We start from the raw sequence: 9,984 nt of genomic DNA, 5'->3' as shown, positions 1-9,984 counted from the left end.
GGTGGACGCGGATAGCTCCGCTTGCATCCTCGTGCGAGCTAATTGCGGCTCTGAGAGTCTGAAACGCGAAGGTTTCGCCAGTTGCCTAGGATTACTCGACTCGACCTCTCGTGTCTTAAAGAGGTATAATCAGGTTTGCTAAAGCTTTCCATAATTCGTTGTTGAATGCCCCGGGCTTCGTAAGCTGAACATTAAAGTAGCGCTGCAAATATTTTTAGCCACAAAACTGTACGCATCTACAAGTATGTTTTATCTCGTTTAAGCTTAAGAGCTTAAGCGAGATAAAATATATTTCAATAAAATATAACATTTGTAAGAATACTTTAGTGGTTACACATTGACGTTGGTAACCCCGAAAGAATCTCAAATTAATAAATAGCGTCTGACAAATGATGCACGTAAACGATAAATGTAGAAAAAGATCTACGAAATATTAAAGATAATCTGACGTACGGCAATAAATCTCGGGTAATAATATACGTTACATTTTTGCCGCAGCTGCTCAATTTTTTAATTAATCATATCCTGATTCTCTCGACATTCTATTCCCGTCACGTCTTGTACGGACACTCGTATTTCGCTTCACCTGCCTCATAGTCGCGGTTTTTAATTAAAGCTACGCAACTATATGAAACTTGCCGTGCCATCCGGATCAGGAGTTTTGCCAGGGTACGACGAAACCAGCTGGTTATACTCGTCCTCTCGGCATGAATCAGGATTAGTTTGTTCCTTAGACAGGATCGTGATTTAAGGGTGACCACACCGGCCGCCAGAGTTGCAGGAATAACTGCGTGCTCACGCGCGTGCTCACAGAGACGCGGGCGTATCTCGTCGAGATAAAAAAAAATGGAAGGATCATAATGGCGTGTCGGACCGCGAATACGGCGCCTCCCTATCAAAACACGACACAGCGTTTAGCTTATTATTTATTGCTACTTATTGCTTATTAAAGTCGTACGGGAGGCCGTGCGCGTTTCGCAGCGCTGTCAGTCCACGTTTTCGAGCGCACGGACGAGCGACTAAAGTTAACCAACATGTCGTTATTTCGCTATTGTCGTTCGGTGATTTATGACGAAGTGCGGGCTAGATTCCTAGTTACGTCTTCGATAGTAAAATTCGTGAAGTATGGCAGGATTAACGAAATGCCCACGCCTTAGTTCAATCGTGGATTTGATGAAAGAATCTCACAGATCATATCGAAAGGATCTAGGAAACGTGAATGTTTATCTTCGGCCTAGTTTGAATTTGAAAGGATTGATACTCGTGTAATAATTGATATTTTTTAAAAGACGGTATATGGATTCACTTAGTAATTTAATTGGTTACCTTCACCTGTGCCAGGTCTTAAATGGCTTTTACGTTTCTAATTAATTTATATCTTAAAAGGACCTAGTTAAAATTTAATTAATAAATATTTTGATCGCAAAAAATCAGCATGTTAACCTGATTAATTGTTTATGTTTCAGTTTATTGTTAAATATGATTTGACTGAAACAAAGTATGTTTCACCTGTTTGCCCATTAAATTTAATAAAATAAAGACTGAGCGAAATGAGATTGTGATACTCACGCTCATAGTAAAAATACTCTGCGGCAGTCGACGCTGCGCGCTTTTAATAGGAATTACCCGGTAGTTTCAGTTTCGTTGATTAAAATTTTGTTAATTAAAATATCTCATCGTTACGAACAACACCTACTTCGCCGGAAAACGTCGCGACGTTCAGTCACATAAATGCACGTCGCGTGTATTCGAGCTTAATTGAACAAGTCAGAGGGTTGGTCTGCACTCTCGAGTCTCTTTGGTGCCTCTCTCGTCTCTGGCTCTCTTCACTTTTCTCCTTCTCTCTCCATCTCTACTGGTCTTTCTTTTATTTTTTTATCGCACTAGAAATCGTTAAAAATTAAGTGTTCTCACGGCCTACTCTCCTTTGCCGTCACCGTCGTCCTCATCGCCGTTGTTTGATCCTCTGCGCTCTCCCTCCCCGCGTAAATCGAGCTTAAGTTCATTAATTTCACAAGGCTTTCGGGCGTTTCGGGGCGAAATCGTCTCGACGACGAAAGGATTAAAATTACGGGCCGAGAGCATCAGCGGTGCCCGAGCTAAACGTCAAATTACAATTAACGATGAAGTGGCCTCGCAGTCCGGGCCCTCTCGCGCAATCAACTTAAGGACCAGAGTTTGCTCCATGATGTTACCCTTCTTCCATCCTCCCCTTTCCCTTTCATGATTTCGTCTGCTCTGCCTCGTGTGCTACGAGACTGGACGAGAAAGCACGTTCGCGAGGTATCGAGGTGCAACTACGAGATGTTTTCGAATTATGTTCAAAGAGCAATCACTGGCGCCAAGTCGATAAATTCGTTCTCTCGTGTCTCATATCTCGCGTTACTTAATTGGCGTCACTTCTGGCACGCTTTCAAACATTCCAGATGGAGGCGAGTGAAAAGTAGCGTGCCACACCGTGGAAGAATTCGAAGAAACGCCGCGAGAATCCGTTGAATTATTCGCGAACTTCGCCCCGACTTTATTCCGTGCGCATTCGTCGCTCCGGACAGCCGCGATTGTCGCAAAGTCTTAAATCCTTCACGATGTAAGAATCGCTAGTCACCCCGCGCCAGCTTTCAGAAGTTTATAGAATTTAAAGCGTCTCGTTGAAAAGGATTTTCAGTACACTGCCGCATGTGACTGGTACTTGTCGCGGAGATACGCGGGACCGAGAGTATTATTTATTGTACGTGATATGCACATTGCGTGAGATTTATAATGCCACCTTCTCACTGCTGTGACAAATTGCAGACACGAAAATCACAATGTCGCACTATCCAATTAGATCTTGACTTGCCGTGCAAACTTTTTTTTCACGTTGCGTTAAACTCGAGAAATGCGGTTCTCGCGACAAGACGTTTGCGGTCGAATTTGTCTCTCCGTTCAGTCGGGATTCTCTCGATCGCGCTTACGCGCTCTGCGGCCACGCGAGGATGAAGGGCGCAAATACAATTTGCAAATACCAAAGTATAATTTTCCCGGGGAGTAACGAGCCGGCTACGTCTCTCGCGATAATTGACTTCCGGCCGTCTCGCCTCGATGGTAAACTTTTCTGGAAATGCACGGAGCGGGCGAGAACGGGCGCGAGAACGAAGTCTGGAACGAGGTGAGAAGCGCGCGGGTTGAACGTTTTACGGATTTCCTCTCTCGCTTTCCGAGACGAAGGAACGGGACGCAGTCGGCGCTGGGAAATGCAGTTCGGACATCGTATTTCCTTTGCGCTCGACAAAAGCGCCGTGGAGCAACTTCGCAAACGCGACGAAATCCGGTCGCGCCCCTTACTTACTGTCGGTCGTCGTAATATTGTTGGGAACTTTTGCGCGCGTCGAAAGGCATTCGCTTAATTGTCGCCGGGAACGTCGACGACGATGAGGAATCTTCGAACAAGGGGCCAAGAAGACAGTATTCATTCGGTTCCGCCGTATACCGAGCGATAACGTTCTTATACAACGTCGGTTTATCCGCTATTCAAACGCGTTCTCTATGCCATCCTCTCGTCTCATGTTCCCGACCTGGAGATGCGGACGCATTAATTATACAATATAAACGCTCGGCTTTTGGCTCCGTTTCCATCTAGAAATCTTCCAAATTTTCCACGAGCGCGAACTCATTCAGCACCACGGTGGTTTTGAAATATAATACTCGCATATCGCTCGTACTGCGCATTTAATTTCATGAAAGAGCACATTAATAAGCACGCAGTACGTTCTATAGAAGTCTCAGCCAATCTGGCCTGAGGACCGAGCATCCGAAAACGAATGGATAATTACGTCACGGAGCGTCTCGCAAGAATAATATTAAGATAGTCATTGTTCGTCATTGTTGCAGCTTCTTAGGTTTCAGCGAACAAACGGCGGTTCCGCTTTAGTATCTTAAACAGCTAGTACCAGTTTAGCATAAGTAAATTTTAAGCACGATAGGCAACATCTTTCAATAATTCAACCAGCTCCTCCATTATTCTCCTCCAACAATCCTAATCCTTCCAACACTTTAGCCGCAGGGACCTTCGCGTTATTTTTGCGTTTTCACACGGAAGTCATTGTCAAGAAAGAGGAACCGCGGTAGTACATCTGCGGAGAAACGAGCGGGGAAAGGGCAACGACGAGGAGGAAGATGCCAAAGGATGGACGGACGAGGAAGTTTTAAGAGACTGCGAACACGGAGGTCCCGCTGCGAGCGCGAGCTACCCGTGCCTGGGTGGTGCGTATGCGGTACGGCCGTAATGGGGCAACTTGTCAGCTACCGCGGCTCGTCCGTCAGAGGACGAAAGGTACACCCGGCTCCGCTACTCGCCAAGATAGGAAACAACACTCGGTGGCAGGCGAGCGCGCTTCTCTTTTCCTAGAGAGCAGCGATCCGCTTCGCGCCGCTCCGAGCTCCGTATTCATGCCGAAGATGCCGGCCGACTGTTACGAGGAATCGGCGCTTGATATCCTGGACACGTAGACGTGCGAGGCGCCGAGAGAGAGAAGAAATACCGACACGAGCTGCACGCGAGAAAACGCGGATCCGCTATCGCGAGACCACGACCTGTCGTACTTCGCCCTTCTCTGGAGCACCAGTTCGTCGCCATAAACCGGCCTCTGATCTTCAACATGTACCTAATCAAAGATTGAATTTGTTGTTACAATTATATTTAGGCAGTCTAATTGTAATGACAAGTCTAAATATAATCGAAGTTTAAGTCTAATCGTAGAATAATGTCAAGATTAAGATATTAGAGGTAAAATAACCGAACAGTTATTATCATTGCGATACACGGTTTAATGAAAATAGCGTAAGCCCTTCCTGTTCCTTATCCCGTGAGATACAATTAAAAGTTCCTATCGAGAAGATTTCTTCACTTCTAGAGTTTTCTCTCACGAGAGTGTCTCTATTGAGAGAAAGTATTATAAAGAGTTAACAACTGACACTTCGAGATTATTTAAAAACATGTTATATTCTTTTTGTGCTCGAGATGTCTATTAATTTGCTTGGATCATACAATAGTTTCTAGGGGATACGAATGAATCTTTCCAAAAATTTTTTTGTACGAATTTAAAATTTAATAAGATTAAGCGTAAGATGTTCAGCGCGTAGTACTTTCGAGGAAGTGTGTGCGTTTACGGTCGCGGGAAATGGTTTTAAAGCGACGCACGTGCCGTGATTCACGTGTCTCAGTTGTTTAACAGCAAAATTATCGAACGCTCCATGACGGCCGCCGTGCACATCGGTCGTTTCGTTTCTTTTTTTTTTCTTCCACCTGCACCGTCGATCGACAATTACGCGATTGCGATCAGCGCCTGGAGCCAATAACGCGCCCGCTCATTCTCATTTCCATAATTCACACACGTTTCGCCTCTTCCGCGCCTCTCGCGAATCATCTGGACGACCTCGTCCGTACCTTCTCAGCTGTGCTCCCGCTACATCCGGTGCACCTTCAGGATTCGCGTTACGCAATATTACGATATCGGCGGACGATCCTATGGAAAAAGCATTTCGCAAACGATCGGGTTGAAGTAAACGCGCGACGATGGTCGCGCGGTCTCCTGGCGCGAATTTCATTAGTTTTGCGCGAGCCGTTCCATCCGCATCGCGCAAGAACCAGGCAAGAGCCGCGTCCTTGTTCTCGCCCGGGAGGACGAGACGCGTCTGTCGTCCTGTGTTGTAAAACACGCCCGATCGAATCGACAAACGACAGGAAGGGAAGAGAGGATGCGAAGGAAAGGGTTATTTATTTTCGCTGAACGAAATGATGACTCTCCCCGATTAAGTCCGATAATCATCCCTTTACGCGCGACTAATCTTCGAGCCGACAACGACGTCACGGTCATCCAATCCACGCGCGCTCGCATTCGACGGCGGAAAATCTCAGGGATTGGATCTATCTCTCGTCATTTTCTTCGTCTCGCTCCCGCGCGCGTGCTCGGCCACCGCCTGTCATTCTCCCGCGAGTACTATGCTGCGTTACCGCGTCCGCCGAGACGCTCGCCAACCCGAACCCGACCGGCCATAACTTCATCCTCGGCTTGGCTGACGCTAATTGGCGTATCGTGCCGTAATGCGGTCACGCCATTATCTCTACCCACTACGAGAGGCTGATATTGCATTACACCAAGTTGATCTTTCATCGTCGGCCCATTTCCTGGGCTCGGCTCGATGATTGGCCGCGGGCGGCGCGGAGCGGCGCGCAGCGAACGACGAGCGGATGAACCGGAACCCAGCGACCTTGGGAAACGTGACTTTGTCATGGCCGATTAGGTGGTTCATCAACCTTGCCCTGTTTCGAGTCGCGTTAAAAAACGCGCCATCCATCATCAGTCGATCGCGCTGCGATTGAGTGGACTCTTGTCACAATTGTGGCGATTCAATCGGTGTGGAATTCTTGAAGAATGGAATATAACGATGCCATGTTTATACTTGAAAATGGCAGGCAAAGATCACGGTGATCCGAAATATTAGTCTAGAATGCGAATCGGTATATCAATTCGTCACGGTCTGCGAGGGCATCGCCGGTATACCGGTCGCCGAACGGTCGACGATGAGGTGGCTGGACGAGAGTGCCATAAACACCACGTCAAGGACGTAAGATTTATAAATCGCCGGCTTTTATTTCGAGTTAAGCCAGCTTTAGGACTTGTCCCATTAGGTGGGGCTTCCAGCTCTCTCTCTCTCTCCCCCTCCCCTCTTCTTTTCTCCTTCTTTCCCGTCCGGTTGGACGTTGTTATACCTGCATAAGCGCCGTTTATATGAGGGTAGATTAAGAGGCTCTTCGTGGCTCCTAAATATCTTATTAAACAGCGTCGCGATGGTCTATTAACTCGCCTATACCTGGCTTGTTCTCTTTTGCTCTTCTTTCCACCTCCTCTTGTTTTCTTCGCGCCTTTTTTTCTTGGTTCTTTTTTTTCTCTACGGTGTACATGTCGTTAATGCGTTTCCACCGCGCCGGCCACCTGAGCGTCCAACGGACGATTTTTCGTTGTGCGACCGCCATTAACATCATGGAACAGGGTATTAAGATCACTCGAGGATGCTGCTGACGGACGAATCGCGTTTTACGCGCAGCGCGAACAACTCGTCGGAAGTCGTCGATTAATTCGCGATTCTTTCCGATCGCCAGCCGCGCCCTGGATCACTCCGACAAGAACGATTCTGAGAAATGGAGCCGCGCAGATTGCTTCTTTCACATAACGTTCTCTCATGGGCCTTCTATTAAATTGCTATCCGCTTTGTGAGCCTGCGAGGCATCAAGATAGAATCGGGCGAAGCTAGTCGACGCCGGCGACGTCGCATCTCGCGGAAGAGCATCGCGCGTTCCCTTTGATTTCGCTCGAAGCTTTGAGCCCCATCACGTCGCGTGTCTCTTACTATCTCCGTGAAGCTTCTTCTCGTTGTCTCTTACGAGAAAAGCGGTTCGCACAGAGGTACGAAGTGTTGGATAATTTGTGATACAGTTAGAGACGCTGATAGCTCGTATATTATCAATGATTTTGCGATGCTTCCTCAAAAAAGATGACATAAATGCAACTGTTAATTGCAAAAGAGTCTCGTTTATCTCCTCAAAATATGCCAAGTATCGGTAGATAACGCATTAGACATGAAACACGCATGAAACATTCCGCCCTCAAGTCTAATCTACAATGTGTTTACCACAACGACAAACATTTTATTTTATACAGGCGAATCGATACGCTTGAAAACTGTGTCGACAATGCACGATTGTGCAATGTACATTATACTTTTTCAAGTCGCACAAATTTTTTAAAATGTCCCGAGTCGAAATTTTGGTACTATTTTGACACTTTTAAGGATAATTTACACCTACTTAGCTGATCTATACACCCAGATAGACCAGCAATAGCCTACTTTGATGACATTATATTTTTTACACCTCCCTTGAATCTTTAATTCTGAAAATTTACTTTAGCTCCTACTTAAAAGGCCCTACTTTTTAATGCTAAATTGGCAAAAGTAGAAATTCCCGACACTATCGGTGTTAAAGTAAGAGTAAATTTTGTACTTGCAGTTCGACCTCTTTTACGGTCTTAAGTCCTACTATATAATAGAATTAAAGATTCAACCATAGATACAATATATGTACAATATATGTAGATCGAGCATTGAGCAGTGGGGTAGAGGTTCGCGTAGAAAAGGACAAACTCGGTTTTGTGCTATTTCGTTCTCTCTCATTCGCATGTAAATAAGAGAGAACGAAATAGCACAAAACCGAGTTTGTCCTTTTCTACGCAAACCTCTACCCCCACTGTTCAAATAAGGCAAACGCTCGGTCTAGATATGTTATGTCTATGGGTTCAACATAGGGCCAAAATTTTGCCTGGGGGTGTTTATCCATAAAATCTAACGTTTCTAGACGCAAAGAGCACATTGTAGATCGGGCTTCAAGATGTTTGGAGTCTCGAATGCGTCACGTTGGAACCGGGAAACGCAGTTAAAAGCTACGTCACGCGAGTGACGTACGGTAATAGAAATGCTGTGAAATATAATTAGACGGCAGTCCGTTCGAAATACGAACTTTCAATTAACGCTTTCCTTTTGTACGAGTGACCAGTGTGCGGTCGTAAATAATTCACGAAACTTCATCCGCGCGCCGTGTTGCCGCCCGACTCCGCTGTCTCGAAAGTTTTCGGACGGGCCCGTCTGACGGCGATGTTATACGTAGCTCCTGCATCGTAAACACGAACTCGTAGTCCTGAAGTAACAGACCCGCGTTCACCTGAACGTTGTCGTCGTGATACGCGTCTCATCCGCGACGAGTAGCAACTTTCCCGTCGAGTGACTTCCCGTGACTTCTTGACACGTACGTGAAGCAGTTGAACATGTGCGAGGATTCACCATTAGGTCTTTATTGATTATAGGTTCCATTAACGTCGGTTCATGAATTTAATTAAAAATTGTGATACTGAGAACAATCTCGATTTATTGTTAAAAGTCATATCTTCTATTGATACTTGCCACTGTGGAAAATGATAATTAAATAAATCGTTAGTTCACCCACAGAGAAAAATTTCCGGTTCCAATGCTATTACACTTGAATGCATCATAAAATAGGATCGATATAGCGTCAATCATATTTATTATAGAGAAAAGAATATTTTAATCTTAAATGAAAAATTGTTAAATCTAGGATAAAATGATAGTATGTATCGTCTTTTGTCGAATATCTTGCTGTCAAATTTTCTTTTAGACCTGTTAATTTTTGCAAAATAATTAAAACGGGCACGGAGATGGGAATTGATACTTTATAAACGGAGAGAGAAGAACCCAAAATAATCTCAAACAGTCCCCCATTCTCCGAAACAACGGCTGCCGTCGTGAAATTCGATGCTTTCGCGAAAACTTGATTTAAAAGGAGACGTTGTCGGGCCGTCGGCGTATTAATTATGAACGGCATGTTGCTGCGATGACGTGGAGAACGAAGGCCGCAACAAAGTCCGCGAGGCGAATGTTGTTGCGCCTGGCATGTATTGAATTTCAATTATTTATCGGGAAGCCGGCGCTAATTGCGACGGGAGCTCCCGCAAGAAACGGGCCGTGTCGTCTTTCAGCGCGGCGGATAGACCGACGTTACCGCATCTTGTCGCGACGGCAAGAAAGCGACGGGAAGGAATAGACGAGTCCTTGGAAGGCGACACCGAGCTACCTTGAGGCGGGAACGCGGGAATTGCCGTGCACACACGTGCGCAAGGATATCGAGGATCTCATGCATAAGCTCGCGGGGGCTCGTCGGACACGTGGGTGTAAACGTTATCCAACGAGACGCAGGACATCGTCGGGAAACGAATGTATTTCAGAAGCGCCGTGAAAACCGGATTACTCTTGGAAGTGGATTATCGTCTACGATCGCCCAGAGTCGGATTACACCTCTTCCGTCGCGGATCCTTCCTTTTATACATACAGCGCCCATCGATTGATCTTAAATTAGTTTCTTTATTTAAGGATAGG

General features: G+C 45.9%; 1 pseudogene; it reads left to right on the top strand.

Annotated features, from left to right (window-relative positions):
* Positions 1–628: 628 nt before the first annotated feature.
* LOC105566699 lies at positions 629–4,453 on the top strand (annotated as a pseudogene).
* The last annotated feature ends 5,531 nt before the right edge of the window (positions 4,454–9,984 follow it).

Source organism: Vollenhovia emeryi, unplaced genomic scaffold (assembly GCF_000949405.1).
Source record: "Vollenhovia emeryi isolate VEMERY1.0 unplaced genomic scaffold, V.emery_V1.0 DF939143.1, whole genome shotgun sequence".
NCBI lineage: Eukaryota > Metazoa > Arthropoda > Insecta > Hymenoptera > Formicidae > Vollenhovia > Vollenhovia emeryi.
The sequence above is the reverse complement of the archived record's forward strand: the minus strand, read 5'-3'. Positions and strand labels throughout refer to the sequence as shown.